This window comes from Portunus trituberculatus, chromosome 24 (genome assembly GCF_017591435.1).
Source record: "Portunus trituberculatus isolate SZX2019 chromosome 24, ASM1759143v1, whole genome shotgun sequence".
NCBI classification, from domain to species: domain Eukaryota; kingdom Metazoa; phylum Arthropoda; class Malacostraca; order Decapoda; family Portunidae; genus Portunus; species Portunus trituberculatus.
In genome coordinates this window covers 15,739,956-15,756,988 of record NC_059278.1, presented here as the reverse complement: position 1 = coordinate 15,756,988, position 17,033 = coordinate 15,739,956, and the positions used below count along the sequence as shown (strand labels likewise).

Below are 17,033 nucleotides of genomic sequence, written 5' to 3'. Positions count from 1 at the left end.
TGTGATCAGAGATACATATTCAACTTGGGGTAAAGTAACTAGCGGAGTGCCACAAGGGTCAGTGTTAGCCCCCATTATGTTCCAGATTTATGTAAACCACATTCACAATGGGGTAAACAGTTATATTAATCTATTTGCTGATGATGCAAAGCTGCTAAGAGTTATGAAAACCAGGGAGGACGTTTTGCTGTTACAACAGTAAGATATAAAAAAAAAATCTATGAATGGAGCAGGAAGTGGAAATTAGAGTTTAATGCCAAGAAATGTCACGTAATCGAACTAAGAAAGAGTAAGAGAAGACCAGTATGGAACTACCTGATGAATAAAGAACAAATAATGAAGACTAAAGAGGAAAAATACCTGGGAGTGATTATACAGGAAAATCTGAACCCAAAAAACACATAAGCAAGATATTTGGATTATCATGTAAAATGTTGACAAATATAAGAATGACATTTCAATTCATGGACAAAGATATGATGAAAAAATCATCACAGGCAACATACGCCCAAGGCTGGAATATGCAGCTGTGGTGTGATCTCCATGAGCTCTAAAAAGGATATAAGAAGATTGGAACGGATACAGAAGATTGCTAAAAAGATGGTGCCGGAACTAAAGGACCTAATATACAAAGAATGGCTGAAGGAAATGTGACTGCCAACCTTACAAGATAGAAGAGAATGAGGAGACCTAATAACAATGTACAAGATAGTCAATGGCATTGAAAAAAATAGACAAGGAAGACCTGGTGCTGGTGACAGAAGATGGAAGGACAAGAGGACATGTAAAGATCAGAATGAGGCAGTGTGTGAAGGATATTGGAAAATATTTTTCCTCATAGAACGGTGGAAAAGTGGAATGCATTGAGTGGTGTAGTTGTTACACCACATAATGTGCATAACTTTAAGGAAAAAATTTGATAAATGTAGACATGGAGACAGGATGCTATGAGGCCTGCTTGAACCCTGTACAATACTACTAGGTAAATACAACTAGGTAAACACACATATGCACACATACACACACCTTCTTAGGATGTGCAATAATAGTAACATGGCAACAGATCTGAGTGGCAAACCTCTGCAGAATTGCCACAGCCTTGTCTTGCTCCCACCAACGGTCCCAGGCTGTCCCAGTGTGTCCCATCCCAAGCATGAACTGCAGGTTGTCTGTGATGGCGTACTGGACCCCCACACCTCCACCGCCTCCCTCATGGCCTGCAGGAGAGAGAAAGAGAGAGCAAGTGGTTTGGGGTGTCTGGTTAGGCTAGCTTTGGTCAGGTTGGAAATGAGGCTCAAATTGTAAAAAAAAATTAGAAAAACCTAATGAAATGTAAGAAAAACGAAGGAAAATATTAAAAAAACAGCAAAACATAGGAATAATGAATGAAAAACATACGGAAACATTAAAAAAAACAGCAAAACACAGGAATAATGAATGAAAAACACACGGAAACTTGAAAAAAAAAAAAAAAAAAAAAAAAACAATAATGAACGCATTCACCATATACCGGACCACTGAACACAAAAAGAGAGTCTGCAAGACACTATTGTTTCACCACTCATTACAAATTTGCTGGAGCACTCACCACAAATTTAAAACCATGTAAATATAAACACCATAGGTAAATACATATACACAGTTAAACAGTCCATCTCTTATTGTTTTGTTGTTGTTGTTTTCGGGCTTCGACGATCCCACAGATCCTATGAGCCCTGGTGGTGGCCTGTGAGGTGATCACAGGCGGGGAAGTTGTCCACACTTCTTCAGGAAGACGCAGGTGAGGCAGAGAACCACAGCTTGGTGTGAGGAGTGGACGCCCGCCGCTGCCAACAGGTTGGGCAGGTCAAAGGTAGACACACCCAAGGCAACAAGGCGATCACGGAGCACAACACGGTGGGAGTGGAAGGGGGGGCAGTGTAAGAGGAAGTGTTCGATGGTTTCCTTGACCGTCTTGCACCAGGGGCAGTACGGGTCTGCTGATAGACCCAGGCGATGCAGGTGTGCTGTGAGTCTTGTGTGGCCCAGACAGAGGCGGGTGAGTGCTACATCTAGGATGCGGGACTGTTTTCCTGACCCAAGGCTGTGGAGATGAGTCGCTACGGTAAAGGCCCATAGAGGTGATTCGGAGTGCGGTGTTCAGTGAAGAGTCCCAGGATGAGTGGCAGAGGCGAGATATGAGCCGTTTGGCAGAATGAAGCTGGAGGGGTAGGGGGGTAATGTTTACATGGGTTAAGGCCATCTTGGCAGCAGCATCAACCACCTCATTCCCCTGGATGCCGCTGTGGGAAGGCACCCACTGGAAGGTGATATTCCACCCAGTGTTCAGGAGATGGAGGAAGGCGCTTTGGATGGAGTGGACGAGGATTGTGGTGGAGGATGGCTGCCGGGATAGGAGGAGAGAGAGAGATGAGCGGGAGTCGGTGTAAATTACCACCATGGACGTCGGGTAAGAGGTGCGGAGGTAGATGAGGGCCTGGAGAAGGGCAAAGAGCTCCGTGGTAAGGACATATGTGTACTCAGGAAGCCTCCATGTCTTACAGATAGCAGTACTGGCATCATATATAGCTGCTGCCGAGGGCAGGGAGGCATCTCTGGAGCCGTCTGTGTAGATCTTGAGGTGGTGGTGATAAATGGACCGGTCCAGCTGTTGGAAGTGGGCTGCTGCTAATCCACTCACAGATGGTTTGGGAGGAAGCCCTGGAACGTGGAGAGCAAAATTATGGGAGACGTCCAGCCATGAAGGAAAAGGTGAGTAGGGGTTGACAGGCTGTGGAGGTGGTGGTGGTAAGTGGAGAATGGTTAGGCTGAGCAGGGCACGCACTATTAGTGGCTGACGGGCAGCGGGGAGCCATACAGGAGCTTGCTGATCCACCCCTGAGTTGGAGTGGAGGGTAGAGCAGGCAGGCCCAGTATCCTGTAGTATTGTTGGCACAAGGTCATCCGTCTGTGGGTGGACAGTGGAGGAATACCACTCTCTGCTTGTAGAGAAACAACTGGGGAGGATCTCATGGCCTCCATAGAGATCCTCAAGGCAGCGTTCTGAATGGGGTCAAGCTTGAGGAGGTTGGAGTAGGCAGCTGACCCATAGAAGCAGCTGGCATACTGTATTTTGGCCCTGATGGTGGTCTTATAGTAGTGGAGGAGCAGGTCACGACTGGCTCCCCAGCGGATGCCAGCTATTCGCTTCATCACATCCAGGCGTTTGTTGCAGGAGGTGCGGAGGTAACTGATGTGATTTACCCAGGAGAGGCGAGGCCATCCAGCCGCAGTCCGAGGAGGGTGTATGAGGTTGAGTATGGAACAGCCTCCCCACTTAAGGTGAGTTGGAAGTTTTCTCATGGTGAAACATATGAGAGAGCTCTTTGAGGCACTAACTTGTAGCCCCCAGGTTGTCATCCATGCACCCAAGGCAGTGGCAGCCTCCTGCAGGTGATCCTGAGCCTTAGAAAGTGTGGGTGCTCGACTGACGATGGTAATGTCATCAGCATAGAGGAGAAGGTGAGAGTGGGTAGGAACCTGTAGGTCAGAGAAAAGAACATTGAACAGAAGGGGGCTGAGAATGGATCCCTGAGGGACACCACGATGAATTCCTTGGGAAGGTGACAGTGATGCACCAACAGCCATTTGGAATGAGCGACTGGTGAGGAAGTCGCGCAGCCAGGCAAGGGTGCCCATGAGTGCCAGCTTGTACAGGATGCCCTCATGTGGTGCCGAATCAAATGCGACCTCCAGGTCAAGAAAGAGGGCTGTCATGACTTGACGCTGGCGGTAAGTGTCACAGATGTGATACTCAATTTGTCCCAGCACATCCAGGGTACTCCGGTGAGGGCGGAAGCCACACTGCTCCTCTGCTAGCTTGTTGTTAGCTTCTAACCACCAGGTGAGGCGGGTGTTGACTAACCTCTCCAGCAGCTTCCCGATGCAGGAGAGGAGGCTGATGGGCCTGTATGCTGAGTGGAGTGTAGGGTCCTTTCCAGGCTTGTGGATGGGGATGAGGATGGCGGGTTTCCAGGTGGATGGAAACTGCTCTGATTGCCAGCTGCTGTTGTATATTTGTAGGAGGCAGGCACGTAGGGGTGGGGTGAGGTGGCGGATGAAGTCGTATGGGACTTTATCAAGGCCTGGCACCTTTCCGGGTTTTAGTGTAGCTAAGGCTGAGGAGAGTTCATGAAGCTTGAATGGTTGAACAAGGGATGGGAGAGCTGTAGAGGAGATGGCAGTTTCAATAACTGAAGTAAGGGTTGGAAGACGAAGAGGAGGTGGTAAACCAATCTTGAGGTGGAAGTGTTCTGACAAGATTTTTGCTTTTTCAGGGTCAGCCAGTGGGGTAGAATCATCATCAGAAAATGGGATGTTCTGAGATACCGACTTGCCCTCCATGGAGCGGAGAAAGAACATGGTACGCTTGGGAGAGGAGTGGAAGGAAAGAGTGGAGCAGTGCAGGTCCCATGCATTCTGCTTTGCCTTGAGGATGGTCTTGGCACAGATGGCGTCCAGGCAGCGGTAAACACGACCAGCCTGGATAGTGGGGGTCCTACGCCACTGATTCCAAGCCTGGCGACAGTCCTGTACTGCCTGCGCAAAGGCTGCATCCCACCAGGGTTTCCCAGGGCGGCGTGGACGACGACGAGTGATGAGTGGGAAGGCAGCTGTGCCAGCCTCGCTCAGCACCCCAGCAATGGTTGTTGCAGCTTCGTCCAGGGGAAGATGTTGGGTGTCTAGTGAGGAGGGAAGCGCAGCCACATACTGGGGCCAGCCAGAAGAATTGAGCCTCCAGTGGGGCATGCAGCCAGGTTGGGGCCGTGGGGAGACTTGTGGGAGGGAGGCGAGCAGAGGGAGGTGGTCGCTGCCCATGTAAGGTCCAGTGCGGAAGGTGGAATCCTTGAAGGTAGGGTCTCCAAGGAACAGGTCGAGCACCGAGGCGGCACCAGTATGGGGATGAAACCTGGTCGCTAGTCCGGGAGGGCTGAGGAGGGAGACATGTGTTAGATCTAGCAAGGCTTGGAAGAGAGTGTTGCCAGAGGTGTTGTGATGGTGAGGTGGTAGGTCAGGCTCCCAACATGTATGAGGGGCGTTAAAGTCCCCCATTATAAGCACTGGAGGCTGCAGGATGGAGAAGTAGTGCAGAAACTCTCGGTAGCCAGCTGCACCCCCAGGATTGTAGCAGACTGCCACCGTGAGCCAGCCACCACCAAGTCCAACCTTGGCCGCAACAACCTCCAGACGCCCATCTTGAGGCTGGGGGGTAGGGAGAGGCGATGAGACGAGGGAGTCATGGATGGCGAGAAGGACTCCTCCTCCACGTCCTTGACCACGATCTTTGCGGATGATGCTGTAGCCCGGAAAGGAGAGGAAAAGACGAGGGGGAAGCCAGGTCTCACATATGCCGACCACAGACAGGAGGGTGTCACCTAAATAGGTTAGGAGTTCCTGTGTTTTGCGGAGAAGGGATCGGGCGTTCCACAGCATAAAGGAGAGGGCCATTACAGGAAGAGAATAGTCAGGATTGTGGAGACAGAGGGCCAGAGGGTGGTGACGATGTCCGGAAAAGACACTCCTTTCCGGTAAAGGTGGTAGCCATGCCAAATGAGGTCGAGGATGCTGGGGAGGAGCTCAGATACAGAGGAAGAAGTACTGTCAGTGGCTGTAGGCTTGGTGGAGTCCTGGGGTGGAGAGGAGGGTCGAGAAGGTGGAGGCGAGTTAGAATACTGGCCTGGTGCTTGATGAGGGTGATGGTGGGGTTTCTCTGGGTGACGAGCATATCTGGGAGGGTGGTGGACCTCTGCCTCAACTGTTACAGGCAGGAGCCCAGGCTCAGCATCAGGTACCGGGGTGGGTGGAGGAGACTGTACACCCGAAAGCCTACCTGGCTTCCTCCGATGGTGGGCAACATGGGTAGCAGGTGGTGTAGGGATGTGAGGAGTAGGCATGGTTTCCTCTTCCTGGGCAACAGTAGCAACTTCATTGGGTGTATCTTGTAGAGCAGCAAACCTGTTCCCTGTGGCAACAGAGGCGAAGGAACACCCTGGCTCAACAACCCGAGCAGCCGAGCGGGTTGGGATGGTAGGAGCAGGGGCGGCTGGTGTAGGAGTCTGCCGCTGTGGTCGAGGCAACTGGAGGGCCCTCAGCTGCTTGTTAATTTCAGGGAGGGGTTTGCCGTCACTCGCCAGGCAGGTGTAGAGCTGCTGGGCATGGAGGTTGTGGGGGCAATGGAGTGGCCGGGGCCCATGGGAACCCCGACACTGGAAACAGTGGAAGGGCTTGTCACATACCTCACCATTGTCGCCTTTCCGGGAGGGGTGGGGGCCACTACAGCGGGCACAGAGGACCAAGGACCTGCAGGTATTGATGGAGTGCCCTAACATAAGGCACCCTGGGCAGCGCAGGATGGGGAGGAGAATGGAGCATGGGTAGTACACCAACTGGTCAATGGCTACCTTGCTGGGTGGGGAACCTCTCACCTTGAGTCTAAGCCACTTCCAAGTGGCGAAGCGTGGCAGGCTATGGGGTGGAAGCCAGGTAAGTTCCACCACCTCATTGCCCTCCAGGACACGGAAGCCGTCCCGGACCTCCTCAAGGGTGGTGTCATCTGCCAGGGGTTCCACCTTGGCGTAGTGGTAAGTACCGCTGTCTCGGTCTGCTCTACGGCAGGTAACAGGCCACTCACCTAGGGTGAAGGAGGAAAACTGTAGCATGGGGATCTTGGGGAGGTTGTGGGCCCACACCGCCACTATTAGGGAACGGGTCTCCCTCTCGAGGATGTATTTCCCGAACCCGAAGTCGTGGAAGACACGGGAAACCCTGGCTGGGTTGGCGAAGAGACGCCCCCCTTCCGTACCTCGGAGCAGGAACGAGGCCTTAACGTACTCGTCCGGGGCTTGGGGGACCTTTCCGGGCTGTCATCAGGTGGCGTGTCAAGCTGCTCCCGCTTACCCGGAGAGATGGAGTTCCGCATGTCTACGTCCGCTTCCATCGCGGGAACTCTCCGTGTCAAGTCTCTTCTTCTTCTCCTGTGTTATCTCAAGAGAGTAGCCGTCTCACACAAGGAAGGCAGAGCAGCTCAAGCAGCGGGCGAACCAACGAGCTGTTGCCTTGTACAGGAGAGCGGGGAAGAGGTGTGGTCGGCGCGGTGTCCCGGGAGAGAGTCTCTTCTTGTTTTAGTGGTGGGCGTCGGCATGTTTTTGGACCTCTTGTTTACAATACGGAATCACTTGTTCGATCGGCGAAACCAAACGCGTCAGTGCTGCAGTTTGTGTTTATTTTATTTTGCAGTCGTGCTTCATAGGCTTTATCAATGTGAATACAATTCACAAGTGGAGTTTTGACTCTTGCTTGAGTGAGTAAGCCATTTGGATGTTCTATTAATAAAGGTATAAAGGCACCTGGCATGATGTGTGTGCGTTCGTGTGCATGTATGTGTGTGTTGCAATGAGATGGTTTTTTAGGGTAGTTTTATGGTGCCATTCAAAGATTAACATGAAAAATCAGTGACAAGATATTGAGTAGAAAAGAGAGAGAGAGAGAGAGAGAGAGAGAGAGAGAGAGAGAGAGAGAGAGAGAGAGAGAGAGAGAGAGAGAGAGAGAGAGAGAGAGAGAGAGAGAGAGAGAGTGAGTGTCTTGGGTGTTAGGTTAGCTTAAAATACAATAGCATCATAATACATGCTGAAACACACAAACAAACACATCCAAAACTGCACCCAAACACTTGTAATATCCAGAAACACATTCAAATGCATCAAAAACACATGAAACACACTCAAAACATACCCAAACACACTCAAACACACCTCAATATACCCAAACATACCAAAACACATCTAAACAAACTCAAAACATATCCAAAACACCTCAAAACACACCCCAAATGCACCCAAGAACACCAAAACACATCAAACACACTCAAAACACCTCAAAATGCATCCAAACACCCAAACACACCTATTCCTTATGTGTGTGTCTGTAATACACTTTAAAAAGGTAGGAAGGATGATGCGAATAATTATAGACCGATCAGTTTAACTAGTATAGTATGTAAGATACTAGAGAAAATCATTAAGGGTAGTATTTGGGAGCATTTAAATGAGAATAGATTAATTAGATACCCAACATGGCTTTAGATCAGAGAGGTCCTGTCTTACAAATTTGCTCGATATCTTAGAATATATTACCAAGGAGTTAGATGATGGAAATAGCATAGATGTTATATATCTAGATTTTAGCAAGGCATTTGATAAGGTACTGCATAGGAGGCTAGTGTACAAATTGAGACTACATGGGATAGGGGGTAGGTTAGTTGATTGGATTAGTGAATGGCTTTCTGATAGGAAACAGAGAGTAGTATTAAATGGGGCAATGGCTGAGTGGAAGGAAGTGGTTAGTGGGGTACCCCAAGGATCAGTGCTAGGACCTCTTCTTTTCTTGGTGTACATTAACGATTTAGATAAAGGAATTAGTAGCAAAGTATCAAAGTTTGCGGATGATACTAAGATAGCATGTGCAGTACAGGGTGAAAAGGACAATTACAGAATACAACGAGACCTGGACAGGCTGATAGCATGGGCAGACAGGTGGCAGATGGAGTTTAATTCTAAAAGTGTTTAGGTAAAAACAACACAAACTTTAGCTATGAGATGGAGGGATGTTGGCTAGAGGCAGTAGAGGAGGGAAAGGATTTAGGAGTAGTGATAGACAGGACTATGAAATTTTCAAAGCAATGTTTAGAAGCAAGAAATAGGGCAAATAGGGTCCTGGGTTTTATAAATAGAAATGTTAGTTATAAAAGTAAGGAAGTGGTGCATAGCTTATATAATTCCTATGTTAGGCCCCATTTAGAGCATTGCATACAGGCCTGGTCACCCCATTATAGGCAGGATATCAACATGTTAGAAGCAGTTCAGAGAAGAGCAACTAGGATGATACCAGCATTAAAGTGCCTGGAATATAGAGATAGATTAAAGGAATTAAACATGTTTTCATTTGAGAGGAGATGTATAAGAAGGGATATGATAGAGTTATTTAAAATGTTCTCAGATAAAACTACATAGATGTGAGATCTTTCTTTACCTTAGAGGAGGGAAGTAAGACTAGAAATCATGGCAGGAAGATTAGAAAGCAAGGCTGCAGGTTAGATATAAGAAAATATTTCTTTAGTCATAGGGTGGTAGACTTCTGGAATGCATTGCCAGAGACGGTTGTAAATAGCACTAGTTTGACAATGTTTAAAAACAGATTAGATAAGCACTTAAATTTATTAGATTTATAATTATGTATAGTGCTACATGATATTTTTATAAGAAATTTACTATAGTTAAACAAGACATGATCCCCATGTAAGGGGATCACAGATTGTAGAGGAATTCGCTGCAGGACTTAGCCCTGTTAATGGGCCAAATATTTAGAATTAGTATATAATGTATTGTGTACTTGTAAGTGTATCTTTAAGTACTGATGACGAGGTCGCTGTGCGACTGATACAGGATAACCTAGATGAGCCCTGGTGGCCCTTTGTTATCCTATTATTTATGTTATGTTATGTTATGTTATGTCCTTGATCTGGGAGAAGGTGGTGATGGCGGTGGACAAAACGGGTGTGGTGTTTTTCAAGGCCATTCTAATCTCCATCCTTGACTTCAAATAAATCGGCGCGTCATTTTCTGTGGACCTGCAAATGTTTGGTTAGGTTAGATTAGGTTAGGTTAGGGAAAAATAAATAAATTAATTAATTAAATTAAAAGATTCTGTTAGATTGAGAGAAGAATATGACATTCAAACAACAAGATCGCATAGTAAAAAGCTGAGGAAGGGAAGATGCCTGAGAGATGTTAAAAAATATAGTTTCCCGCAAAGATGTGTTAAAACATGGAACAGTTTGGGTGAAGAAGTGGTGTCAGCAACGAGTGTGCATAGTTTTAAGGTCATGTGTAACTTATTTATTGAGTTTCTATTCTAGAATAATTGATAGAGTACAAGAGAGAGAGGGATGGGTTGACTGTATTTATTTGGATTTAAAAAATGCGTTTGACAAAGTGCCACATGCAAGATTACTATAGAAGTTAGAGGAGAAGGGTGGCTTAAAAGGAAGCACATTGAGATGGATAGAAAATTATTTAAGGGGGAGAGAAATAAGGACGGTAGTTAAAGATATGAAGTCCAAGTGGAGAGCAATAGAAAGCGGAGTGCCACAAGGGTCAGTATTGGCACCAATACTTTTCCTCATTTATATTAACGACATGCCAGAAGGAGTGAACAGCTACATAAATCTGTTTGCAGATGATACGAAACTGTGTAGAGTTATAAAGCAAAAAGAGGATTGTGAAATACTGCAAGAAGACCTAAATAAGATCTGGGAATGGAGCAAAAGTGGAAATGGAATTCAATGTGAACAAAAGCCATGTCATGGAAATGGGAAAGAGTGAAAAACGACCCGTGGGAATCTATAAGATGGGAGATGGAGTATAACTGGAGAAAGTCAAAAAGGAAAAGGACTTAGGAGTGACGATGGAAGAAAACAATCAACCAGTAGGCCATATTGATAGAATTTTTAGAGAAACATATAATTTGCTAAGGAATATTGGAGTAGCATTTCACTACATGGACAAAGAAATGATGAAGAAATTGATAAGTACTATAATAAGACCCAGATTGGAATATGCAGGAGTAGTGTGGACCCCTCATAAAAAGAAACACATAAGGAAATTGGAGAGACTACAAAAATGGCTACAAGAATGGTTCCAGAATTTGAAGGTGATGACATATGAGGAGAGACTAAAGGCTATGGATCTACCAACCCTGGAACAAAGAAGGAGAGAGGAGACCTGATACAAGTTTTTAAATTGATCAACGGAATGGACCAAGTGGATAATGAGAAACTGATCCTGAGAGAAGAATATGACATCCGAAACACAAGATCGCATAGTAAAAAGCAGATAAAAGGAAGATGTCTGAGAGATGTTAAAAAATATAGTTTCCCGCAAAGATGTATTGAGACGTGGAACAGTTTAAATGAAGAAGTAGTGCCTGCTACGAGTGTGCATACTTTTAAAGTAAGATTGGATAAGTGTAGATATGGAGACGGGGCCACACGAGCATAAAGCCCTGGCCCTGTAAAACTACAACTAGGTAAAATACACTTAGGTAAATACACACACACACACACACACACACACACACACACACACACACACACACACACACACACACACACACCAATTTGGGAAATAATTACAAGTTCACTAAATGAAGGGAAAGTTCCACTAGAATGGAAGAGAGCTAATGTAATACTGATATTTAAAAGAGGAAAGGCAACTGAACCACTAACCTACAGACCAGTGTCACTTATAAGCATTTTGGGGAAGTTGTGTGAAATAATAATCAAAGAAAAATGGGTTAAACATCTGGAAGAAGAACAAGTCATATTGAAAAGACAATTTGGGTTCAGGACACGGAAGTCATGTGTATCAAACTTATTAAGCTTCTACTCCAGAGTTATAGAAGGACTGGAAAGCAGAGATAGATGGGTGGACACAGGATACCTGGACATAAAAAAGGCTTTTGATAAAGTCTCGCATGGATGACTATTTTGGAAACTAGAGAACATAGGAGGACTGCGAGGAACCTTGCTCCAATGGACAAGAGATCATTTGAAGGATAGGAAATGAGAACTGTGATCAGAGATACATACTCATCTTGGGGTTAAGTAACCAGCAGAGTGCCACAAGGGTCAGTGTTAGCCTCCATTATGTTTCAGATTTATTTAAACGACATTCACATTAGGGTAATCAATTATATTAATGTTTTGGTGATGATGCAAGGCTGCTACGAGTTAGCAAAACCAAGGAGGACTGTTTGCTGTTACAGAAAGATATAAACAAGATCTATGAATGGAGCAGGAAGTGGAAATTGGAGTTTAATGGCAACAAATGTCATGTAATGGAACTAGGAAAGAGTAAGAGAAGACCGGTATGGAACTATTTGATGGGAGAGGAAAAAATAATGAAGACTAAAGAGGAAAAAGATCTGGGAGTGATTACACAGGAAAATCTGAACCCCTAAAAACACAGAAGTAAGATATTTGGATTATCAAATCAATACAACAAGGTAAATATTTCAAAGACAACCAATAGCTTACAATATCCTGAAAATTTCAAGTCATAAATTCTATAACTTTGTTTTAAATTAATTTTTCAAATCTGGATCACAGCATGCCCTTAAATTGTTGAAAAAGTAAGAGAAAACAAGATAAATATTAGAAAAACATAAAAAAAAACATGAACGGAACTGCAGAAGAGAGGGAGGGAATAGTACTGGGGTTGTTGCACTAGGTTAGGCTAGGATGGGCAGGGAACAAGGCTAGGATGGGCTGGGGATTATTGAAAAAGAAAAAAAAAAAAAAAAAAAAAAAAAAAAAAAAAAAAAAAATTATGTCATAGTTTGGTGCAGAGTGTTTGGACCTGCCATGGAAAGAGAGGGAGTGGTTATGGGGTGCTAAATTAGGTTAGGTTGTGAAAAAGGCTGAGATTGTGGAAAAGTAAAAAAAAAAAAAAAAAAAAAAAAATGAAGTCACAACACCTGCTGGTGTTTGAACATGCAGATGAGACACACATCCAAACATCACCCAAATACATCCAAACACATCCTAAACACACCCAAAGTATACTCAAAACCCCCAAAAAATATCCATAAACACCACAAACACACACCCATATATCCCCAAATCCCCAAAATACTCAAACACCCCAGAAACACACACAAACCCCACAAAAACACACTCTTTCACCCCAAACACCCCAAAAAAAAAAACACACACACCCAAACCCCTCCAGTTTTTAAGTGATGTTTGATGATCTATTGACAGATTAACATGATATCTATTAAATCAAAAGCAGAAACACTCTTAAGAACAAACTAACTTCCTCATAACTGTGGACTTTGAAAAACAGTGGTCGCCTAAGTTGTATTTCTAAAAGACTCCTGTTTCAGTAACACAGTTAATGAAAGACAACACTAATATTTCAATCCCCAAAAACATGCCTGCCCTGTGCTTTACAAATCAGAATTAAAATGTACACCAATAACACCCCTACACCACAAAACCATTTTAAAATGCTCAAAATCCCAAGATCCTGGAGGGCCTTGTACCAAATGTGGGCATACAACTTAACCACATCCAAGAAGGCGGTTGTGCTATGTGAAGAGGGAAGAAGCAACGGCTCATAAAATAAAGACTTGCATGCACAACTGCTTCTCACACAATGGTGCTCACCTCTTCAACGCTGTGCTGGACACCATCAGGAACCTGACGGGTCACACCGGACCTCTTCACGAAAAGGTTAGACGGATGGTTGTCTACAATACCAGACGAGCCCCCAATATCAGGACACTCCAGCTCAACGGGCAACTCACTCATCACATGGAGGGTTGACAGCAAGGCTGAAATGCCTGGTCACAGCAGAGGCCCACCTCAGCCGCATCCATCATACCATGAAATTATACAAGACTAACAAAAGTAAGTGGGTACATTAACCCAAAGCACACTCAAAACACTATGCAACACTTCAAAATATTAATAAATAAACCTATAACTCAACTAGAAACACATTAGATACACCAAAATCATCCCCATACACTCCACACACACACAAAGACCACTTAAACACCCACCACACACCAAAATCATCCCTACACACTCCCAAGACAGACCACTTCAAACACCCAGCACACACCAAATTGGGCACGGTCCCCGAAAAACCGTCCCGCGAGCTCGCCTCGATTCCCGGCTGTCACTTCACAGCTCCTCCACCCAGCTGATTTGACCTCACATAATATGAAGCCACGCTATTGGTCAGCAAGAGAGAGAGAATATGGTAACGAATAAGGCAGCGTTTCTCAACCTTTTTACCCTTGCGTAACCCTTAAAATACATCACATGTCTCAAGAAACCCCTTCGCAAAAACAAAATCAAATACCATATATTTGTCATTTTATGTGATGTCAAATCAGCTGGGTGGAGGAGCTGCGAAGGGGAGGCCGGGAATTGAGGCGAGCGCGTGGGACGGTTTCTCAGGGACAGTGCCCCAAAATCATCCCCACACACTCACAAGACACTTCACACACACGCACAGACCACTTAAAACACCCAGCACACACCAAAATCATCCCCACACACTCCACACACACGCACAGACCACTTAAAACACACAGCACACACCAAAATCATACCCACACACTCCCAAGACACTCCACACACACGCACAGACCACTTAAAACACCCAGCACACACCAAAATCATCCCTACACACTCCCAAGACATTCCACACACACGCACAGACCACTTAAAACACCCAGCACACACCAAAATCACCCGCACACACTCCACACACATGCACAGACCACTTAAAACACCCAGCACACACCGGAATCATCCCCACACACTCCACACACACGCACCCACCACTTATAACACCCAGCACACACCAAAATCATCCTCATATACTTCCAAGACACTCCACACACACGCACATACCGCTTAAAACCCTTAAAACTAACCTAAAACACCATACAACACCTCAAAATTCCCCTAACCGCACTCAGAACACACCCATACATTAAAATACCTAAAAACATCTAACACACACTGAAAACATCCAAAACACCCTGCAACACTACCAAACATACTCAAAATACTTCAGATACAACCCATAAACACAAAAATGCGTTATAAAGAACGGTATGATTAAAAAGGGGACTTACCTAAATATTGTGGCTTGGCTCCTCTTCTTCCACTTCCATTTTTCCATTCTTCTTCGTTCTCCTCATTTTCTTCTTTCTTCTACTGCTTCCATCTACACGCCTGAGCCTAGAAACACATCAAAACACTTAGAAAACACGAGATATTAGGCAAAATATTGAGGAAGTGTAGCTATTGTGGCTTGCCTGCTCCTCCACGTATTCCTCCTTCCTCCTCATACTCCTTTATTTCTCTTTTCTTCTTCCTTCTGCTACTAATATCTAAACACCTGAGCCAAGAAACACATGAAAACACGTAGAAATCACTAGATATTAGGCAAAATATCGACGAACTGGGCGGTAGGGAGGGAGAGACGCCAACCTGGGCCATGATGAGTCACCATCTTGGCTGTGACGTCATCAAGAGCGCGGGAACAGTGGTCACTCGGCTGAATTACGTAAATAATTTAAAAAATGACTTAAATAAAAAACGAAGCCAAAGCCGAATGCTTACTTTTTTATGACTTGATAGATACTTTAACTAATATCCAAAACATCAAAACATCTCTTACTTAACTAGTTTTAAACAACTGTCTAAATTAAGTATATAAAAAATATATAAACATTTCCACTTATAACGCTGCCAAAACGTCCAGCCATTTTGACTTTATATTTCTTTCGAAAAATATTAGACAATATAAACTCTCTTCTCAGGCATCCAACACTGACCTAGAACCAGAAGTGAACGAGTGAAAGAGCATTAATGTAAAACAAAACCATTAAACTCTAAACTCATTAAAAACTCTTGTAAAGTCCAGCTATTGGCACTTGGCGAGTATTTTAACACATTCTACAGCGTCTGAGCTTTCTTTTAAGGCATTCTACAACGAGTTTGACCGTCAAACAGAAACGTAAACAAATAAAATCGAAAAAATAAAACTTACGTTAAACGGGACAAAAACACCACTTCAAAGTCCACATATTTCACTCAATGGAATGATTTCACGCCTAAAAAGGCACAGGCAATTTCTATATACTATAAAGGCCCAGTTACAACTCAAAATAAAACAGTTGAAATTGGAAGATGAAAAATTTTGACGGTTATGGCACCTCATATTTAAGCAATAAAACACCACTAAACGCCACACATTTACCGAACAAAGCGCGGAACACTTTTCAAACACAACGAAATATTTATAGAAACCATAAAAACACACCATGAAAGCGTAATATTATTTTTAGAGAATATATATAAAAAAAAAGTATTGGAACCCGCAGGTTGCCACGGGGGGGACAGGGTGGAGCCCAGGGGGTGGGCGGGGGCCGGGCGGGAGGCAACATCCGGAAACACTGCAGCGCGGGCTCCATAATCTTTATGTTGCATTTATTATCTCACCACAACAAAACTAAGCCCCATCCAGAAAACTTGACCAGGGAACTTGCAGTGGTACAGTAGTGGCTCCATTCTAACACATGTTTGGCTTACGGTGAGTCAAAGAAACAAATAATAGCTGGTAATACTGACAACTGCTCGTTATACCCATCACTTTTTCAACATTTGGGCACTGTTTTCACTCTCACATGCAAAGAAAACCTACAAATAAGAGAGTGGCCTTAGAAATACCTGAAATAAAATTGATGGTGAAGCGTTGAGGTGAAGATTTGCATTGCTCTCTTGTCTCGCCGCTGGTGCTGTCGGGAATGTCATCACTTCACCTTGTGGGTGTTTGGGTGTATATGGGCATGTTGTGGATGTGTTGCGGGGTGTTTGGGTGTATATGGACATGTTGTGGATGTGTTTGAGTGTGTTCATGGGGTGTATAAGCAACACCAAACACCACACGGCCATCACCACTGTTGACATGCACTCGGCCACCACCCTTCTTTCCCTCCTTACACACTAATCCCTTATCAACACCACTGCCATCCTTACACACCTGTTCCTTGGTGCATTAATAACCTCCACCACCTCTCTCACGGCACTGTCACCTCTATACAGGCTGAAAATATAACGGCACTCCAGTGCAGCCAACCGTGTGTCTTGGCGGGAGGTACCGACGCCATCACAGCTGTGGACCTGTGGCAGTGATGTTAACTTTTCTAGCCGACATTGTCGTACCGAACCACCAGAATTATCGTATTTTGCCTAATATTATCGTACATCCAAAGGAAAAATAATATACACACATCAGAACTGCATTATACACTGTATTGAACATTTCATTAATTTTCATTCATTTTCATATGCAAATGACATACTACACATACAAAGGTTACACAAAGGTGTGTGTGTGTGTGTGTGTATA

The 17,033-nt window shown here is 44.8% G+C and overlaps 1 long non-coding RNA gene across 1 annotated transcript; it reads right to left on the bottom strand.

Moving 5' to 3' along the window:
- Positions 1-9,503: 9,503 nt before the first annotated feature.
- Positions 9,504-16,813, bottom strand: LOC123508313. Its single transcript, XR_006675913.1, has 4 exons — positions 16,352-16,813; positions 14,752-14,857; positions 13,265-13,498; positions 9,504-9,664 (listed from the first exon to the last, which is right to left on the bottom strand). It is a non-coding gene; the product is annotated as an uncharacterized LOC123508313 (long non-coding RNA).
- Positions 16,814-17,033: the final 220 nt, after the last annotated feature.